At 52.0% G+C, this 21,078-nt stretch overlaps 1 pseudogene across 1 annotated transcript; it reads right to left on the bottom strand.

Annotated features, from left to right (window-relative positions):
* Positions 1-1,198: 1,198 nt before the first annotated feature.
* On the bottom strand, positions 1,199-13,903 carry LOC144676327 (CD209 antigen-like protein D; annotated as a pseudogene). Its single transcript, XR_013575303.1, has 8 exons — positions 13,776-13,903; positions 8,469-8,540; positions 7,559-7,663; positions 6,019-6,138; positions 4,965-5,114; positions 3,829-3,971; positions 2,397-2,491; positions 1,199-1,913 (listed from the first exon to the last, which is right to left on the bottom strand). The product of XR_013575303.1 is annotated as a CD209 antigen-like protein D (transcript).
* Positions 13,904-21,078: the final 7,175 nt, after the last annotated feature.

Here is a 21,078-nt window from a genome sequence, read left to right as displayed (position 1 = left end):
TTCATCCAGAGAGTGGTGAGCCTGTGGAATTCGTTACCACAGAAAGCAGTTGAGACCAAAACATTGTATGTTTTCAAGAAGGAGTTAGATATAGCTCTTGGGGCGAAAGGGATCAAAGGGTATGGGGAGAAAGCGGGAGCAGGCTATTGAGTTGGATGATCAGCCATGATCATAATGAATGGCGGAGCAGGCTCGAAGGGACGAATGGCCTGCTCCTGCTCCTCATTTCTATGTTTCTCTGAAAGGGATAGCAGCATCGTGGATAGATCAGGAGAAACTGTCTCGTTGGCTTAAGGAACGAGGACGAGAACGACACAGATTTCAGTTAATCGGTAAAAGAAGCAATTGACCAAGAAGAGGCGCGAAAGATGTGGCTCGTGCAAGAGAGAAAAACGGAGAAAGAGAAATACTGGGATAGGGAGAGAGAGAAAAATATACCGGGATAGGGAGAGAGAGAAAAATATACCGGGATAGGGAGAGAGAGAAAAATATACCGGGACAGAGAGAGAGAGAGATACTGAGATTTTCCTGCTCATTGTGGTCAGTTTCTGGGTAAATGTCAGGACACCGAACATGTTTAAGGGATTGGTTAAAGCAAAAGTACATAGGCTGGTGTATGAAGGAATTGAGAATTTGGGAGCAGTATTACAAAGTTGGAGATCTTGTACACATGTCTGAGTTGGTAGGTTCCTCAGGAACAAACTGTTCCAGACAGGAGAGAGATAGGAAAACTGTACTTCTGTCTCTCACCAACTGTCCGTACGCAGAAGGTGTTTTGAATTCTTTGTGAAGTGTGTTGTGGTGTGTTTTCCCAAACCATCAGTGTGTCTGATCCACTATACTAATCACTCACAGCAAACTCACATTATGATCAACTCGGGTTAGTTTATTTACATTTAAAACCCGGGGCAGGAATGTTCACAATGTCAACCTCCACATTCACACCCACACACACTCGCACACACCCATCCACACTCTCACGCACACTCGCACAAACATATTCTCACAAACACACATACACGCCTACTCACACACGCTCACACACACGCTCACACACACGCTCACACTCACGCTCACACACTCACACTCTCACACTCACGCTCACACACTCACACACTCACATTAAAACACCTCACACTCTCACATTCAAACACACACACGCACACACACATACACAAATGCACAGACACAGTAATGGAGGATAGAAAAAGGAAACTTTTACAACTATGGATAGTAACAGTACAAGAACCATGGAGATTGAAATGAGTTCACACAATTTACAGAGTCCGAGAAGAATAAGTCCAAAGAATATTTCTGATGTGACCGAGTTTAATTCTTAGTCCAGTGAGAGCTTACTGCACGCAAATTGAATGCCTTGTTTCTGACATGACAACTATGGAAACACTGTAAGGAGTTGCTTCATTGGCTGCAAAAGCAGGTTGGGGATCATCTGAATTCGTGAAAGCTGCTAGAGAAATGCAGGACTTCTGTCCTGTTACATGTCGCCGGATTCCTGCCTGGATTTATAATGGGGTTTTCCAATGTCAACCGTCACGCTGTCATTCCCGCCTCCCACAACTGGTGGCACTGCAGGAGGCTCCACCTGGGAGAAAAGGGGAACAGATGAACTTTACCCTTACGGACGTGGCCTCGGGCAGTTGGGGATTGTGGGGAAGGGAGGAGGGGCTTGGGATCTTTGGACAATCCTGACAATATTGTTCTGTACCCCAGTCTCTCTTCAGGAACAATATTTCTCAATATCAGCTGCCTCGACGCAGGGCAGTGCCCTTTTCTCACAGATGAAACGGAACTGATCGGTACATCTGACATCATTCCAGTTGGCTCTTCTGATAATGGCGCAGTTTTCATTTTCTTCTGCATTATTCGGTTCACCCTGACCCCATCGAGTAAAACTGGGAAATGGGGAAATAAAAAATACCGATAAAAATCCGACACATTCCTGCACAGAATCAGCAAGATTCCTACAGCCTGGTACAATCCCAAACTAATCCCACTGTCCCACTCCCTCCCCATAGCCCTGTACAAATCCCAAACCAATCCCACTGCCCCACACTCTCCCCATTGCCCTATATCAATCCCAAACCAATCCCACTGTCCCGCTCTCTCCCCATATCCCTGTATCAATCCCAAACTAATCCCACTGTCCCGCTCTCTCCCCATAGCCCTGTACAAATCCCAAACCAATCCCACTGTCCCACACTCTCCCCATAGCCCTGTATCAATCCCAAACCAATCCCACTGTCCCGCTCTCTCCCCATATCCCTGTATCAATCCCAAACTAATCCCACTGTCCCGCTCTCTCCCCATAGCCCTGTATCAATCACAAACTAATCCCCCTGTCCTGCTCTCTCTCTCCATGCAAAGCCTGGACCCACCTCACTGGGGTCCCATCCACCCATGTCCAATTTCCTTCACTCTCTCGATCTGTTAGTCCGATCCAGGAAACCCCAGGATTATTCTCGATAGATTTCTTTATGAAATTCTGCAGCAGATACAATGATGGAATGTGTTCAGTTAGTATGACTGCCTTAACTCACACAAACACGCACACACAACTGATACCCAAAATACACCAAACCCTTCCTCAGGAAATTCTCCCTCATTCCCTCTGATTAAATATCGGGAAGACTGAAGCTGTTGTTTTCCGTCTCTGTTCCAAACTCCATTCCTGAGTTACCGACTCCATCCTGGGAACTCTCTGAGTCTGAACCAGACTGTTCACAACCCTGGGGTTGTGTTTAACCTGGAGACGGGATTCCCACCTCATATCCACATCGTCACCAAGACGGCCTCTTTCCAACTCCGTAACATCAACCAAAACCACCCCGGTCTCAGCTCATCGACTGCTGAAACCCTCGTCCATGTAGTGTAGAGAGAGCTTTACTCTGTACCTAACCCTGTGCTGTACCTGTCCTGGGAGTGTTTGATGGGGACGGTGTAGAGGGAGCTTTACTCAGTATCTAACCCCGTGCTGTACCTGTCCTGGGAGTGTTTGATGGGGACAGTGTAGAGGGAGCTTTACTCAGTATCTAACCCCGTGCTGTACCTGTCCTGGGAGTGTTTGATGGGGACAGTGTAGAGGGAGCTTTACTCTGTATCTAACCCCGTGCTATACCTGTCCCCTGAGTGTTTGATGGGGACAGTGTAGAGGGAGCTTTACTCTGTATCTAACCCCGTGCTGTACCTGTCCTGGGAGTGTTTGATGTGGACGGTGTAGAGGGAGCTTTACTCTGTATCTAACCCCGTGCTGTACCTGTCCTGGGAGTGTTTGATGGGGACGGTGTAGAGGGAGCTTTACTCTGTATCTAACCCAGTGCTATACCTGTCCTGTGAGTGTTTGATGGGGACGGTGTAGAGGTAGCTTTACTCTGTATCTAACCCCGTGCTATACCTGTCCTGTGAGTGTTTGATGGGGACGGTGTAGAGGTAGCTTTACTCTGTATCTAACCCTATGCTGTACCTGCCCTGGGAGTGTTTACTGGGGACGGTGTAGAGGGAGCTTTACTCTGTATCTAACCCCGTGCTGTACCTGTCCTGGGAGTGTTTATTGGGGACGGTGTAGAGGGAGCTTTACTCTGTATCTATCCCCGTGCTGTCCCTATCCTGGGTGTGTTTGATGGGGACAGTGTTGAGGGAGCTTTTCTCTGCATCTAACCCCGTGCTGTACCTGTCCTGCGAGTGTTTGATGGGGACAGTATAGAGGGAGCTTTACTCTGTATCTAACCCCGTGCTGTATGTTTGATGGGGACGGTGCAGAGGGATATTCTCTCTCTATCTCATTCTGACCGATGCATCTGTCATGCTCACCTGTTCCTGTTTTGTATTTATGATGATGAGGTGTGAATTTAGGGATTCACAATGGCGTTTTGCCGAGTCCCAGTTTACTTTATGCGTTGAGAATTTATAGCAATGATGATTATGAACTTTCCAACCGCTCGGACAGGGAGACTCTGCAAAATTATAAAGACTTAATTCAGAGAAGTACATCGAAACATAAGGAACAGGAGGGGGCCATTCAGCCCCTCTCGAGCCTGTGACACAGGAACAGGAGGAGGCCATTCAGCCCCTCTCGAGCCTGTTACACAGGATCAGGAGGAGGCCATTCAGCGCCTCTCGAGCCTGTTACACAGGAACAGGAGGAGGCCATTCAGTCCCTCTTGAGCATTTTACACCATTCTATTGGATCTCCTCTTTACCTTAACTCCCTCGGTTCCGTGACAACAACAATCTCTCAATCTCAGTTTTGACGTTTCCCTTTGACCTCCGGCCCCCACAGTCTATTTTGCGGGTGGGGGGGCGGGTGGTGGAGAGTTCCTGATTTCCGCTCCCCTTTCTGTGAAGAGGTGTTTCCTGATGTCCCCCCTGAACGTCCTGGCTCGAATTTTAACCTTCTTCCCCTTTGTTCTCGACTCCCCCTCCCCGGCTCCCCCACAACCCACCGGACCAGAGGAAATAGTTTCTCTCCATCGACCCAGTCGAATCTCTTTATTGCTTTCAACGCCTCGGGTCCGGTCGCTGTGGTTTTGTTTGTCGGCCTCAGGCTTCGAGACTGGATTGCCTGCCTGCACCTTATCCAATCCCTTCAATCTGTCGGACAGACCCCCCTCCAATCGATTCATCCCCTCGCCTGTCCCAAACTCCGGGAGGCAGAGGCCGGGATAGTGCGGCCTTCCCCCGCTTGGAGATTGAGTCCTTGTCTGAAGGATGGGGAGGATGGGGGTGGGGAGTCAGGGGGTGGGGGTGGGGAGTCAGGGGGTGGGGGTGGGGATACAGGGGGTGGGGGTGGGGGTGGGGAGACAGGGGGTGGGGGTGGGGAGACAGGGGGTGGGGGCGGGGAGACAGGGGGTGGGGGCGGGGAAACAGGAGGTGGGGGTGATCCCAATGGGGCAGAACGTGGGATGATGCGGGAGGGGGCAGGAGTACTGCCGGCAGCTCCCACTCACCTGAACAGCTTCGGAGCATTGGGCAGAGCGATCGCGCAGTCTCGGACAATTTCTGGAACATTCCATCCAGCTCTGTCAGGTTCCGCAGGGCAATGGCCAAGGTCTGGTTCAGGAAGTCAGCACCACCACACTCCTTGTTCATCTGTAGAACTGAGAGCGGGAGCCGGAGTGAGAGATAGTGTGGGATATATCAGAGTGTTACAGTGAGGGATGTGTGATATATCAAAGTGTTACAGTGAGGAGTGTGGGATTTTTCAGAGTGTTACAGTGAGGGGTGTGGGATATATCAGGGTGTTACAGTGAGGGGTGTGGGATATATCAGAGTGTTACAGTGAGGGGTGCGGGATATATCAGAGTGCCACAGTGAGGGGTGTGGGATATATCAGAGAGTTACAGTGAGGGGTGTGGGATATATCAGAGTGTTACAGTGAGGGGTGTGAGATATATCAGGGTGTTACAGTGAGTGGTTTGGGATGTATCAGGGTGTTACTGTGAGGGGTGTGGGATATATCAGAGTGTTACAGTGAGGGGTGTGGGATATATCAGTGTTACAGTGAGGGGTGTGGGATGTATCAGAGTGTTACAGTGAGTGGTTTGGGATGTATCAGGGTGTTACTGTGAGGGGTGTGGGATGTATCAGGGTGTTACTGTGAGTGATGTGGGATATATCAGAGTGTTACAGTGAGGGGTGTGGGATATATCAGAGTGTTACAGTGAGGGGTGTGGGATATATCAGGATGTTACAGTGAGGAGTGTGGGATATATCAGAGTGTTACAGTGAGGGGTGTGTGAAATATCAGAGTGTTACAATGAGGGGTGTGGGATATATCAGGGTGTTACAGTGAGGGGTGTGGGTTATATCAGAGTGTTACAGTGAGGGGTGTGGGATGTATCAGAGTGTTACAGTGAGGGGTGTGGGTTATATCAGAGTGTTACAGTGAGGGGTGTGGGATATATCAGAGTGTTACAGTGAGGGGTGTGGGATATACCAGAGTATTATAGTGAGGGGTGTGGGATATATCAGGGTGTTACAGTGAGATGTTCCTCCCCGTACCGTGAACTGTGAGACCTGTAATAATAGCAAAGTTGCAGATTAAGACAATGAGTCCGACCACGATGGGCCATCTGGATTTTTTTGATCTTTTTCCTCCAGCTGTTTCCTGTCCAGTTTTACCTGGAATAGAGAAGTAAAGATTGACCCATGTTGAGAAGCCTGTGTTACTGCACGGAACAGACAATGGTGACGTATCTACCACCCTTATTGAGAGAAACAACAACCACGTTACTCGTTTATATCCCTCGTTTCATATCCCAGCGCAGGGTACAGGAGGCTTATCAAAGAGAATCAAACACCGAGTCACACAGGGAGATATTAGGGACAGGAAACCAAAAGCTCAGACACAGAGATCAGCACAAGGAGCGTCTTAAAGGAGGAGAGAGAGAGAGACAGACAGAGGGAGAGACAGAGAGAGAGAGAGTAAGAAACAGACAGTGGGAGAGGCAGGGAGACAGATACAGCGAGACAGAGAGTGAGACAGAGAGAGAGAGAGGAAGGGAGAGTGAAACAGAGAGAGAGTGAGCAAGACACAGAGAGAGAAGCAGAGAGGAAATTTCAGAGTTTAGGGCCCCAGGCAGCTGAAGTCCCGGTCACCAATGGCGGAGCTATGGGAATTGGGGAACGCTCGAGAGGCCGGAATTGGAGGAACACAGAGATCTCAGAGGGCTGCAGGAAGTTACAGAGATAGTGAGGGGTGTAGGGGCTGTAGGAATTTACAGAGATAGTGAGGGGTGTAGGGGCTGTAGGAATTTACAGAGATAGTGAGGGTTGTAGGGGCTGGAGGAGGTTACAGAGATAGGGAGGGGTGTAGGGGCTGGAGGAATTTACAGAGATAGGGAGGGTTGTAGGGGCTGTAGGAATTTACAGAGATAGTGAGGGTTGTAGGGGCTGGAGGAGGTTACAGAGATATGGAGGGGTGTAGGGGCTGGAGGAGGTTACAGAGATAGGGAGGGGTGTAGGGGCTGGAGGAGGTTACAGAGATAGGGAGGAGTGTAGGAGCTGGAGGAGGTTACAGAGATAAGGAGGGTTGTAGGGGCTGGAGGAGGTTACAGAGATAGGGAGGGTTGTAGGGGCTGGAGGAGGTTACAGAGATAGGCAGGGTTGTAGGTGCTGGAGGAGGTTACAGAGATAGGGAGGGGTGTAGGGGCTGGAGGAGGTTAAGAGATGGGGAGGGTTGTAGGTGCTGGAGGAGGTTACAGAGATAGGGAGGGGTGTAGGGGCTGGAGGAGGTTACAGAGATAGAGAGGGTTGTAGGGACTGGAGGAGGTTACAGAGATAGGGAGGGGTGTAGGGGCTGGAAGAGGTTACAGAGATAGGGAGGGGTGTAGGGGCTGGAGGAGGTTAAGAGATGGGGAGGGTTGTAGGTGCTGGAGGAGGTTACAGAGATAGGGAGGGGTGTCGAGGCTGGTGGAGTTTACAGAGAAAGGGAGGGGTGTAGTTGTTGGAGGAGGTTACAGGGATAGGGAGGTGAATCCCCTCACCCTTCACCACATCCCTCCCCTCGACTGTCCTGAACCATTGTGACCTCTGACCCCACACTCCCAGTGTGACTCTCCTTTGCCTGGGGTCACCTCCGGGCCTTGGTTCTACTGCGGATTCTGTGGAGTGAAGTTGACTTGGGCGTAACTTGATTCCTGTTCACCTACGAGAGTCGGAGAGAGACGGAGTGAGAAAGGATGAAGAACATGAGGACACTTTGGTCAGTACGTGTGCCGTAGGTGGGAAGCAGAGGACAACGACAGAGCAACAATATGCAAACCGACATGACACTCAGCTCTGGAGCACGCCAAGACCTAACTAGAACGTAGCCAGGTGCATCTCAAATGCTTGCTTTACCAGCTGCAGGCAGTTGACATGTAAATGCGACTTAGCAAAGACTTAACTCACCAATAGAACAAGTGGAACACAAAACGAGCAGGCATGGAAACCGAGGAACAGCAGGCACATAGATACAGTGTGATCATCACGTGGCTGAGGTCTTAACAGAAACACAGCTAAGATACAACGGATGTGCGATGGACATGTAAGCAAAGTGTAATTGAGACGTAACACACACGCAACTAAGAAGCAAGTGACACACTACAGCAGTACAACAGGGACAGGGCTCATGCTTAACTGTGACGTTACTACAATGCAACGGAAACGTAACTGAGATGTAAATGACAGGGAAGATACGGGTCGCACAGTTGTGACAGTCGGAGGGTATTCGATTTCCAAACAGAGATTAGCAGACCCATAACTAAGGTCTAACAGATACGTAACTAAGGTGTAACAAGCAGAGAGGAAATGGATCAGGTACGATTTTGACTCAGGCGTAACAAGATGAAACTGGAAGAATCAAGGTCTACCTAATGCATCATGTAAAACACAATTGAGAAACGACTAAAGTGCAGCAGGTTTGACACAAATAAGTATCTTACGACTGACATACGATATCCGTAACTAACCTGTTGTATGGACCTTAGATGTCCCGGAGGCAGGAAGAAGATTCAGCTCCGCGTACAAGATCTCCGGAACCTCTGGAAAACGGCAACAGAAACTATACAATGGATGAGAGTTAGGTACAGAGTAAAGCTCCCTCTACACTGTCCACATCAAACACTCCCAGGGCAGGTACAGCACGGCGTTAGATACAGAGTAAAGCTCCTTCTACACTGTGCCCATCAAACACTCCCAGGACAGGTACAGCACGGGGTTAGATACAGAGTAAAGCTCCCTCTTCACCGTCCACATCAAACAGTCCCAGGACAGGTACAGCACGGGGTTAGATACAGAGTAAAGCTCTCTCTACACTGTCCCCATCAAACACTCCCAGGACAGGTACAGCACGGGGTTAGATACAGAGTAAAGCTCCCTCTTCACCGTCCACATCAAACACTCCCAGGACAGGTACAGCACGGGGTTAGATACAGAGTAAAGCTCCCTCTACACAGTCCCCAATCAAACACCCCCAGGACAGGTACAGCACGGGGTTAGATACAGAGTAAAGCTCCCTCTACACCGTCCCCATCAAACACTCCCAGGACAGGTACAGCACGGGGTTAGATACAGAGTAAAGCTCCCTCTACACCGTCCCCATCAAACACTCCCAGGACAGGTACAGCACGGGGTTAGATACCGCATAAAGTTCCCCCTCTCAATCTCACTATGTTCCCCCTCTCACTCTCTCCCTCTCACCCTCTCTCTTTCTCTCACTCTCAATCTGAATCTCTGTCACCATCTCTCTCTGTCTCACTCACTTTCAACCTCTCCATTTCTCTGCCACTCTCTTTCTGAATCTCTGTCTCTCTCTCTCTCCCTCTCTCTCTCTCCCGCTATTGAACAGTTTAACCTACGTTCACCGGGGGCTGTTGTGTTGTTTTTGATGTGTCTCGTATTCGTGTAGTCGCCGTCCTGCTCCATAGTTTGTGTCTGAGGGGTTTCTCTCCTCCGTTCGTGCCCTGTTTGCTTCTCTCTCTCTCTCTCTCAGATGCGTCTCAGTCTTTCCTCAGACTCGATGTCAGGGCGAAAACTTCCACAAAACTGTTTCTGCTTCTTGGTTCCATTTCACAATGACACTTCCCCTGAGATCAGAATGAGAGGTTGGTTGTACTGACTCCAGGGGCAGCAGTCCCTCTATCTCAACCTCTCTCAGCATCTTTCTCTCTGTCTCCCCATCTCTCAATCTCTCTCACCATCTATCTCTCTGTCCCTCTCTCTCAATTTCCCTCACCCTCTCTCTCTCTGTCCCTCTCTCTCTCACCATCTATCTCTCTGTCCCTCTCTGTCAATCTCCCTCACCATCTCTCTCTCTCTCTCTCAATCTCTCTCACTGTCTCTCTCTCTATCTCTCGCACTCTCAATCTCTCACTGTCTTTCTCTCTGTCTCTCTCAGTCACAATCACTCTCACCATCTCTCTCTGTTTCTCTCACTGTCAATCTCTCTCACCATATCCCACTCTGTCTCTGTCAGTATCAATCTCTCTCACTATCTCTCTCTCAGTCTCTCTCTCTCAATCTCTCTCACCGCCTCCCTCTCTGCCTTTCACACTCTCAATATCTCTCTCCATTTCTCTATCTCTCTCTTTCTCAATCTCACTCCCCATCTCTCTCTCCCTGTCTCTCTCTCTCTCTGTCTGACTGTGTGCATCTCTTTTTCATTCCTTTTCTCTCTCTCTTTGTCTCAGATGCTCTCTCATTTTCAGTTTATTTCTGTCTTTCTGACACTCACTCTCTCTCTCTCTCTTGACCTCTTTTTCTGTCCCTCCATCTGTCCCCCAACCCCTCAGGCTCTCTCTCACCCTCTCTCTCTCTCTCTGTTTCTCCCTCTCCCCCTCTCTCTCTCTCTCTTTCCCTCTATTGAACAGTTTAACCTCCGTTCACTGGGGGCTGTTGTGTTGTTTTTGATGTGTCTCATATTCATGTATTCGGTGTCCTGCTCCATGGTTTGTGTCTGAGGGGTTTCTCTCCTCCGTTCCTGTGCTGTCCGCTTCTCTCTCTCTCACTCAGATGTGTCTCAGTCTTTCCTCAGACTCGATGTCAGGGCGAAAACTTCCTCAAAACTGTTTCTGCCTCTTTGTTCCATTTCACAATGACACTTCCCCTGAGATCAGAATGAGAGGCTAGTTGTACTGACTCCAGGGGCATCAGTCCCTCTCTCTCAATCTCTCCCACCATCTCTCTCTGTCTCCCTCTCTCTCAATCTCTCCCACCATCTCTCTCTCTGTCCCCCTCTCACACCATCCCTCTCACCATCTCTCACTCTCAATCTCTCTCACTATCTCTCTCTCAGCCTCAATCTCTCATCATCTCTCTCTCTCTCCCTCTCAATCTCTCTCATCGTCTCTCTCTGTGCCTCTCTGTCTCAAGCTCTCTCAACCACCTCTCGCTCTGTCTCCCTCTCTCACAATCTCTCTTGCCATCTCTCTCTGTCCCTCTCTCTCAATCTCTCACCATCTTTCTCTCTGTCTCCCTCTCTCTCAATCAACCTCACCATCTCTCTCTCTGTTTCTCTCACTCTCAATCTCTCTCACCATCTCTATATCTGTGCCCCTCTCACTCAATCTCCCTCACCATCTCTCTCTCTGTTTCTCTCACTCTCAATCTCTCTCACCATCTCTCTCTCTCTGTCTCCTCCTCTCTGAATCTCCCTCACCATCTCTCTCTCTGTTTCTCTCACTCTCTCTCACCATATCCCTCTCTGTCTCTCTCGGTCTCAATATCTCTCACCATCTCTTTCTCTCTCGGCCTCAATATCTGTCACTATCTCCCTCTCTCTGTCTCTCTCAGCCAGAGTCTCTCTCACCATCTCTGTCTCTCTCACTCTCACCATCTCTCTCTCTCAGCCTCAATATCTGTCACTCTCTCCCTCTCTCTGTCTCTCTCAGCCAATCTCTCTCACCATCTCTCTCTCTGTGTCTCTCACTCTCAATCTCTCTCACCATCTCTCTCTCTGTCTCCCCCACTCTCAATCACCCTCACCATCTCTCTCCATGTCTCTCTCTTTCTCACTCTCTCTCACTATCTCTCTCTCCCTGTCTCTCTCTTTCTGACCGCCTTCTTTCTTTCCATTCCTTTTCTCTCTCTCCTTTTCTCTTGGTTTCTCTATAATTTTCATAATTTGCAACCCTACCCCATTTTCTCTCTCTCTCTCTCTCCCTCTATTGAACAGTTTACTACGTTCACTGGGGGCTGTTGTGTTGTTTTTGATGTGTCTCATATTTGTGTAGTCACCATCCTGCTCCATAGTTTGTGTCTGAGGGGTTTCTCTCCTCCGTTCCTGTCCTGTCTGCTTCTCTCTCTCTCTCTCAGATGTGTCTCAGTCTTTCCTCAGACTCGATGTCAGGGCGAAAACTTCCACAAAACTGTTTCTGCTTCTTGGTTCCATTTCACAATGACACTTCCCCTGAGATCAGAATGAGAGGCTGGTTGTACTGACTCCAGGGGCAGCAGTCCCTCTATCTCATCCTCTCTCAGCATCTTTCTCTCTGTCTCCCCATCTCTCAATCTCTCTCACCATCTATCTCTCTGTCCCTCTCTCTCAATCTCCCTCACCATCTCTCTCTCTCTCAATCTCTCTCACCGTCTCTCTCTCTATCTCTCGCACTCTCAATCTCTCACTGTCTTTCTCTCTGTCTCTCTCAGTCACAATCACTCTCACCATCTCTCTCTGTTTCTCTCACTGTCAATCTCTCTCACCATATCCCACTCTGTCTCTCTCGGTATCAATCTCTCTCACTATCTCTCTCTCAGTCTCTCTCAATCTCTCTCACCGCCTCCCTCTCTGCCTTTCACACTCTCAATATCTCTCTCCATTTCTCTATCTCTCTCTTTCTCAATCTCACTCCCCATCTCTCTCTCCCTGTCTCTCTCTCTCTCTCTGTCTGACTGTCTGCATCTCTTTTTCATTCCTTTTCTCTCTCTCTTTGTCTCAGATGCTCTCTCATTTTCAGTTTATTTCTGTCTTTCTGACACTCACTCTCTCTCTCTCTCTTGACCTCTTTTTCTGTCCCTCCATCTGTCCCCCAACCCCTCAGGCTCTCTCTCACCCTCTCTCTCTCTCTCTGTCTCTCCCTCTCCCCCCCCCACCCTCTCTCTCCCTCTACTGAACAGTTTAACCTACGTTCACTGGGGGCTGTCGTATTGTTTTTGATGTGTCTCATATTCATATAGCCGGTGTCCTGCTCCATTGTTTGTGTCCGTGGGGTCTCTCTCCTCCGTTCCTGTCCTGTCTGCTTCTCTCTCTCTCTCAGATGTGTCTCAGTCTTTCCTCAGACTCGATGTCAGGACAAAAACTTCCTCAAAACTGTTTCTGCCTCTTGGTTCCATTTCTCAATGATACTTCCCCTGTGGTCAGAATGAGAGACTGGTTGTACTGACTCCAGGGGCAGCAGTCCCTCTCTCTCAATCTCTCTCACCATCTCTCTCTCTGTCTCCCTCTCTCTCACCATCTATCTCTCTGTCTCTCTCTCTCAATCTCCCTCACCATCTCTCTCTCCCTCTCTCTCAATCTCTCTCACCATCTCTCTCTCTGTCTCCCTCTCTCTCAATCTCTCTCACCATCTATCTCTCTGTCTCTCTCTCTCAATCTCCCTCACCATCTCTCTCTCCCTCTCTCTCAATTTCTCTCACCCTCTCTCTCTCTGTCTCCCTCTCTCTCAATCTCTCTCTCAATCTCTCTCACCATCTATCTCTCTGTCTCTCTCTCTCAATCTCCCTCACCATCTCTCTCTCCCTCTCTCTCAATCTCTCTCACCATCTCTCTCTCTGTCTCCCTCTCTCTCAATCTCTCTCATCATCTATCTCTCTGTCTCTCTCTCTCAATCTCCCTCACCATCTCTCTCTCTCCCTCTCTCAATCTCTCTCACCATCTCTCTCTCTATCTCCCTCTCTGTCAATCTCTCTCACCATCTATCTCTCAATCTCTCTCATCGCCTCCCTCTCTGCCTTTCACACTCTCAATATCTCTCTCCATTTCTCCATCTCTCTCTTCTCAATCTCACTCCCCATCTCTCTCTCGCTGTCTCTCTCTCTCTCTGTCTGACTGTCTGCATCTCTTTTTCATTCCTTTTCTCTCTCTCTTTGTCTCAGATGCTCTCTCATTTTCAGTTTATTTCTGTCTTTCTGATACTCACTCTCTCTCTCTTGACCTCTTTTTCTGTCCCCCCATCTGTCCCCCAACCCCTCAGGCTCTCTCTCACCCTCTCTCTGTCTCTCCCTCTCCCCATCCCTCTCTTCTCTCTCTCTTTCTCCCTCTATTGAACAGTTTAACCTACGTTCACTGGGGGCTGTCGTGTTGTTTTTGATGTGTCTCATATTCATGTAGTCGGTGTCCTGCTCCATGGTTTGTGTCTGAGGGGTCTCTCTCCTCTGTTCCTGTCCTGTCTGCTTCTCTCTCTCTCTCAGATGTGTCTCAGTCTTTCCTCAGACTCTATGTCAGGGCAAAAGCTTCCTCAAAACCATTTCTGCCTCTTCGTTCCATTTCTCAATGACACTTCCCCTGAGATCAGAATGAGAGGCTGGTTGTACTGACTCCAGGGGCAGCAGTCCCTCTCTCTCAATCTCTCTCACCATCTCTCTCTCTGTCTCCTTCTCTCTCAATCGCTCTCACCATCTATCCCTCTGTCCCTCTCTCTCAATCTCTCTCACCATCTCTCTCTCTCTCAATCTCTCTCACCTTCTCTCTCTCTGTGTCCCTCTCTCTCAATCTCTCTCACCATCTATCTCTCTGTCCCTCTCTCAATTTCCCTCACCATCTCTCTCTCTGTCCCTCTCTCTCAATCTCCCTCACCATCTCTCTCTCTCTCTCAATCTCTCTCACCGTCTCTCTATCTCTCGCACTCTCTCTCTCACTATCTTTCTCTCTGTCACAATCTCTCTCACCATCTGTCTCTCTCTATTTCTCTCACTGTCAATCTCTCTCACCATATCCCACTCTGTCTTCCTCTCTCTCAATCTCTCTCACCATCTGTCTCCGTCTCCCTCTCTCTCAATCTCTCTCACCATATCTCTCTCTGTCTACATCTCTGTCACCATCTCTCTCTCCCTCTTTTTCCCCCCTGTCTCTCTCTCTCCCTTTCTCCCCCCCTCTCTCTCCCTGTTTCTCCTGCTCTCTCTCTCTCCGTCTCTACTTCTCTCCCTTTTTCTCTCTCCCTCTCTCTCTCTCCCACTCTCTCTCTGCCTCCCCCTCTCTCTCTGTCTCTCTCTCTGTTTCTCAATCCCTCTCCCTCCCTCTCTTTCTCTCACTCTCTCTCACTTTCTCTGTCTCACTCTCTCTGCCTCTCCCTCTCTCTGTCTCTGTGTTTCCCTCTCCCTCTCTCTCCCTGTATCTCCCTTCCTCTCCCTCTCCCCCTCCTTCTCTCCCCCTCTCCCTCTCCCTCCCCCTCCCTCTCTCCCTCTCCCTCCCTCTCTCCCTCTCCCTCCCTCTCTCTCTCCCTCTCCCTCTCTCCCTCCTTCTCTCCCTCCCTCCCTCTCTCTGTCTCTGCAGTTTGTGGATTGGTTTCTCCCGGTCCTGCCGGGAGTTTGGGCTGACAATCCGTGTCAGGAAGAGTGACCGTTCCGGCCTGGGACGTGGAGCCTCCTCCTCCCGCCCACATTGAGAGCCTGACTCGGGGAGAGCGTGGGCAGTTTCCCAGGCCCTGGCTCTACATTTCCCCGCTCTCCTGTCCCCTTGAGGCTGAAATCAGCCCCGAGGTTTGTCCAGGCCGCAGCTCCCGTGTCCGAGCTGGGAATTGGCGTGTGGACCCGGAGAAGACAAAGCTCAGGGCGGCCCAGCCGAGTGTTGCCAGCGGCCTCCTGGACAGGAGAGAGGCCCGGACAGCGGATTGTGGTCAAGGGAAGGGGCTGCGCACCTTCCTCCCCCACTCCCTGCCCCCCGAACCCCAAACCCCCCAAAACCCCCCCCGAACCCCCAAACCCGCCCCTCCCCCGGACCCCGAACCCCCCCCCCCACCACCCCCGAACCCCAGACCCCCAATACCCCCCCAGACACCCCGACCCCCAAACCCCCCTGACCCCCAAACCCCCCCTCCCCCGACCCCCAAAGCCCCCCCCGAACCACCACCTCCCCCGACCCCCAAACCCCCCTCCCCCGATCCCCAAACCCCCACCTCCCCCCGACACCCAAACCCCCCCGACCCCCAAAACCGCCCCTCCCCCCGACCCCCAAACCTGCCCCTCCCCCCGACCCCCCAAACCTGCCCCTCCCCCGACCCCCAAACCCGCCCCTCCCCCAACCCCCAAACCCGCCCCTCCCCCAACCCCCAAACCCGCCCCTCCCCCCGACCCCCAAACCCCCCTGACCCCCAAACCCCCCCTCCCCCCGACCCCCAAAGCCTGCCTTCCCCCGACCCCCAAACCCCAACCTCCCCCCGACCCCCAAACCCCTCCCCCGAACCACCACCTCCCCCGACCCCCAAACCCCCCTCCCCCGACCCCCAAACCCCCCCGACCCCCAAACCCCCAAACCCCCCGACCCCCAAACCCCCCCGACCCTAAAACCCCCCCGACCCCTAATCCCGCCCCTCCCCCCGACCCCCAAACCCGCCCCGACCCCCCAAACCCCCCCGACCCCCAAACCTGCCCCTCCCCCGACCCCCAAACCCGCCCCTCCCCCCGACCCCCAAACCCCCCCGACCCCCAAAGCCCCCCCCGAACCACCACCTCCCCCCGACACCCAAACCCCCCCGACCCCCAAACCCGCCCCTCCCCCCGACCCCCCAAACCTGCCCCTCCCCCGACCCCCAAACCCGCCCCTCCCCCCGACACCCAAACCCCCCCCGACCCCCAAACCCGCCCCTCCCCCCGACCCCCCAAACCTGCCCCTCCCCCGACCCCCAAACCCGCCCCTCCCCCCGACACTCAAACCCCCCCGACCCCCAAACCCGCCCCTCCCCCCGACCCCCCAAACCTGCCCCTCCCCCGACCCCCAAACCCGCCCCTCCCCCCGACACCCAAACCCCCCCCGACCCCCAAACCCGCCCCTCCCCCCGACCCCCCAAACCTGCCCCTCCCCCGACCCCCAAACCCGCCCCTCCCCCCGACACTCAAACCCCCCCGACCCCCAAACCCGCCCCTCCCCCTACCCCCAAACCCGCCCCTCCCCCCGACCCCCAAACCCCCCTGACCCCCAAACCCCAACCTCCTCCCGACCCCCAAACCCCCCCCCCCCGAACCACCACCTCCCCCGACCCCCAAACCCCCCCGACCCCCAAACCCCCCCATACACCCCCGACCCTCAAACCCCCCTGACCCCCAAGCCCCCCGACCCCCAACTCCCCCGACCCCCAAACACCCCCGACCCCCAAACCCCCCCATACACCCCCGACCCTCAAACCCCCCAAATCCCCCCGACCCCCAAATCCCCCCGACCCCCAACCCCCCCCGACCCCCAAACCCCCCTGCCCCCCGACCCCCAACCCTCCCGACCCCCAAACCCCCCTCCCCCAAACCCGCCCCTCCCCCCGACGCCCAAAACCCCCCTGACCCCCAAACCCGCCCCTCCCCCCGACCCCCAAACCCCCCCGACCCCCAACCCCCCCCCGACCCCCAACCCCCCCGACCCCCAAACCCCCCCATACACCCCCGACCCTCAAACCCCCCCAGACCCCCAAACCCCCTCCGACCCCCAAACCCCCCTGCCCCCCGACCCCCAACCCCCCCGACCCCCAAACCCCCCTCCCCCAAACCCCCCCGACCCCCAAACCCGCCCCTCCCCCGACGCCCAAAACCCCCCCGAACCCCAAACCCGCCCCTCCCCCCGACACCCAGACCCCCAAACCCCCCCTCCCCCCAAACCCCCCTCCCCCCGACCCCACCTCCCCCGACCCCCAAACCCCCCCTCCCCCCGACCCTAAAACCCCCCCGACCCCTAATCCCGCCCCTCTTCCGACCCCCAAACCCGCCCCGACCCCCAAACCCCCCCGACCCCCAAACCCCCTCTCCCCCGACCCCCAAACCCCCCCTCCCCCCGACACCCAAACCCCCCCGATCCTCAAACCCCCTTTCCCTGACCCCCAAACCCCCTGACCCCCAAACCCCCCGTCCCCCGACTCCCAAAACCCCCGACCCCCAAATACCCGACCCCCAATCCCCCCCCTCCCCGACCCCCAAACCCCCCCTCCCCCCGACACCCAAACCCCCCTCCCCCCGACACCCAAACCCCCCCGATCCTCAAACCCCCTTTCCCTGACCCCCAAACCCCCCGACCCCCAAACCCCCCGTCCCCCGACTCCCAAAACCCCCGACCCCCGACCCCCAATCCCCCCCCTCCCCGACCCCCAAACCCCCCCTCCCCCCGACTGTGATACAAGGAGGGCAACGACCGAGAGCTCGAGTCCAGCTTGTTGGTGTTTCTCAATGTGGGGGTTGTTGTTGAATTTGTTGGTGTTTCTCAATGTGGGGGTTGTTGTTGAATTTGTTGGTGTTTCTCAATGTGGGGGTTGTTGTTGAATTTGTTGGTGTTTCTCAATGTGGGGGTTGTTGTTGAATTTGTTGGTGTTTCTCAATGTGGGGGTTGTTGTTGAATTTGTTGGTGTTTCTCAATGTGGGGGTTGTTGTTGAATTTGTTGGTGTTTCTCAATGTGGGGGTTGTTGTTGAATTTGTTGGTGTTTTTCAAGGTTGAGGTTGTTGTTGAACTTGTTGGTGTTATTAAATGCTGCGGTTGAATTTGTTGAGATTGTTGTTGAATTTGTTGGTGTTTTTCAATGTTGAGGTTGTTGTTGAATTTTTTAAATATTGGTGGACAGCCTATCACCAGAAATTGAGACAGAGAGGTCAAGGAAGGGAAGGGAAGTGTCAGAGATGGACCATGTGAAAATGATGGAGGGGTGGAGATTGGAAGCAAAGTTAATAAATTTTTCCAGGTCCAGACGAGAGCATGAAGCAGCACCGAAGTAATCATCGTTGTACCGGAGAAAGAGTTGTGGGAGGGCCCCGGAGTAGGACTGGAACAAGGAATGTTCCACATACCCCATAAAGAGATAGGCATAGCTGGGGCCCATGCGGGTACCCATAGCCACACCTTTTATTTGGAGGAAGTGAGAGGAGTTAAAGAAAAAATTGTTCAGTGTGAGAACAAGTTCAGCCAGATGGAGGAGAGTAATGGTGGATGGGGATTGTTCGGGCCTTTGTTCAAGGAAGAAGCTGAGAGCCCTCAGACCATCCCGGTGGGGGATGGAGGTGTAGAGGGATTGGACGTCCATGGTGAAGAGGAGGCGGTTGGGGCCAGAGAACTGGAAATTGTTGAGGTGATGTAAGGTGTCAGAGGAATCACGGATGTAGGTGGGAAGGGACTGGACAAGGGGAGAGAGAAGGGAGTCAAGATAACAAGAAATGAGTTCCGTGGGGCAGGAACAGGCTGACACGATCGGTCTGCTGGGGCAGTTCTGTTTGTGGATTTTGGGTAGGAGGTAGAATCGGGCCGTCCCAGGTTGGGCGACTGTCAGGTTGGAAGCTGTGGGAGGAAGATCTCCAGAGGAGATGAGGTCAGTGACAGTCCTGGAAACAATGGCTTGATGTTCAGTGGTGGGGTCATGGTCCAGGAGGAAGTGTCTGTTCTGTTGAAGGGTCATGAGGACTTGACAGGTCAACTTTGTTCTTCTCCGCCGATGCTGCCAGACCTGCTGAGTTTTTCTATGTATTTCTGTTTTTGTTTTGGATTTCCAGCATCCGCAGTTTTTTGTTTTTATATTTTTATATTATATTGTTGTTGAATTTGTTGAGGTTGTTGTTGAATTTGTTGGTGTTTTTCAATGTTGAGGTTGTTGAATTTGTTGGTGTTTTTCAATGTTGAGGTTGTTATTGAATTTGTTGGTGTTTTTCAAGGTTGAGGTTGTTGTTGAAGTTATCGTTGTTTTGTGATCTTGATGTTTTACAACCTTGCCTCGCACATTGGAACGCTTGATCTGAAATAAGATCATCTTTCTTCTGCAGAATGTTGGAGGGTTTTTCATCCTGGACACCACGACCCTGTGATCATGGATTCGCTCATCAATCAGCTCCTTGTTTCTGCAAAGACTCACCTGAATGTGTAGGTCGGTTAGGAATAATCCAATAGATTCCCCAGGTTCTACGAGGGCTGGTTAGAATGTGTTTGTTGAATTACTAAGTCTCGCTTCGGGCTTAAGTGAGTGTCAAAGGTATTAGGAATGGGCTCAAGCCCGCGGTAGACTCCTCTGCCCTTTGACAACGCCATCTGCCACTGGACCTACTGCATACAGAAAGGTCCTGACCTGAAGCTTCTGCTCTTTCACCTGAAGGCCTGACGCTGCTCAATACTGGAGACAATGGTGTTTCCATAACTCCCACTGCTGGCCTCTCTGCAGGCACTCGGGACGGTTAAATGGACCAGGTAGGGGCAGGGGCTGCTGACCAGGGACAGTCATCCTTACCTCCCTCCAGTGTTCTTCCTTCTTCCATCGATGTGTTACAAGCTGCTATCGAGCTGCTGTCACCCTGTGGTTACTTCGAGGGCAACCATGTGTTTTATGCATCAATGTCTCCACGGCTGCCACCATGTTATATAATGGTCCTTCCATCTTGGCCTTTAGGCATGGGACTTGGCTATTGGGCACCCTGTAGATTCTCTTTGGTATCTGCCCAACAGTTGTTTACTAGTACGACTTGTGAACAGGTTACAGAGTAGGCACATTACACCTAGGCATGTTTCCAACCCCTCTCTCTCTTTCAAGAGTCTAACTCATGACTGATTGAGGTTATTGATATATCATCATCTATGTCATATATGAGCATATCACACCTGTTAACCCTTTATGCTCCAGAACAGACGACATGGGCACAGTCTCTAAAAACATTACTCTGGGGTTGTTCCAGAGGACTGGAGAATTGCGTTACCACCTTGCTCAACACAGGGTGAAAAGATAAACCCAGCAACTACAAGCCAGTTAGTTTAACCTTGACGGTGAGGAAGCTTCTGGAAACAATAATCCAGGAGAAAATTAAATCGTCACAAGGACAAATGCAGGTGAATTAAGGAAAACCAGCATGGATTTGTTCTGGGAAAATACTGTTTAATGAACTTGCTGGAGTTTTATTGATGAGGGAAGAGAGAGGGTCGATGAGGGTACCACTGTAGATGTAGTGTACATGGACTTCCAGAAGGCATTTGATACAGTGCCACACAACAGGCTTGTGAGCAAAGTTATAGCTCACGGAATTAAAAGGCATAGCAGCAACGTGAATAGAGAGGGAGAAACTGTCCCATTGGGGGAAGGAGCGAGGACGAGAGGGACACAGATTTCAGTTAATCGGTAAAAGAAGCAGTTGTGTTTTCCTGCTCGTTGTGGTCACTTCCTGGGTAAACATCAGGACACCGAACACACCTAAGGGATTGGTTACAGCAAAAGTGCATAGGTTGGTCTATGAAGGAATTGAGAAGTTAGGAGCAGTATTACAAAGTTGGAGATCTTGTACACATGTCTGAGTTGGTAGGTTCCTCAGAACGAACTATTCCGGACAGGAGAGGGACAGGCAAACTGTACTTCTGTCTCTCACCAACTGTCCGCACGCAGAAGATGTTTTGAATTCTTTGTGAAGTGTGTTGTGGTGTGTTTTCCCAA

This window comes from Cetorhinus maximus, unplaced genomic scaffold (genome assembly GCF_964194155.1).
Source record: "Cetorhinus maximus unplaced genomic scaffold, sCetMax3.hap1.1 HAP1_SCAFFOLD_1507, whole genome shotgun sequence".
Classification (NCBI taxonomy): domain Eukaryota; kingdom Metazoa; phylum Chordata; class Chondrichthyes; order Lamniformes; family Cetorhinidae; genus Cetorhinus; species Cetorhinus maximus.
This window is presented reverse-complemented; position numbering and strand designations above follow the sequence as displayed.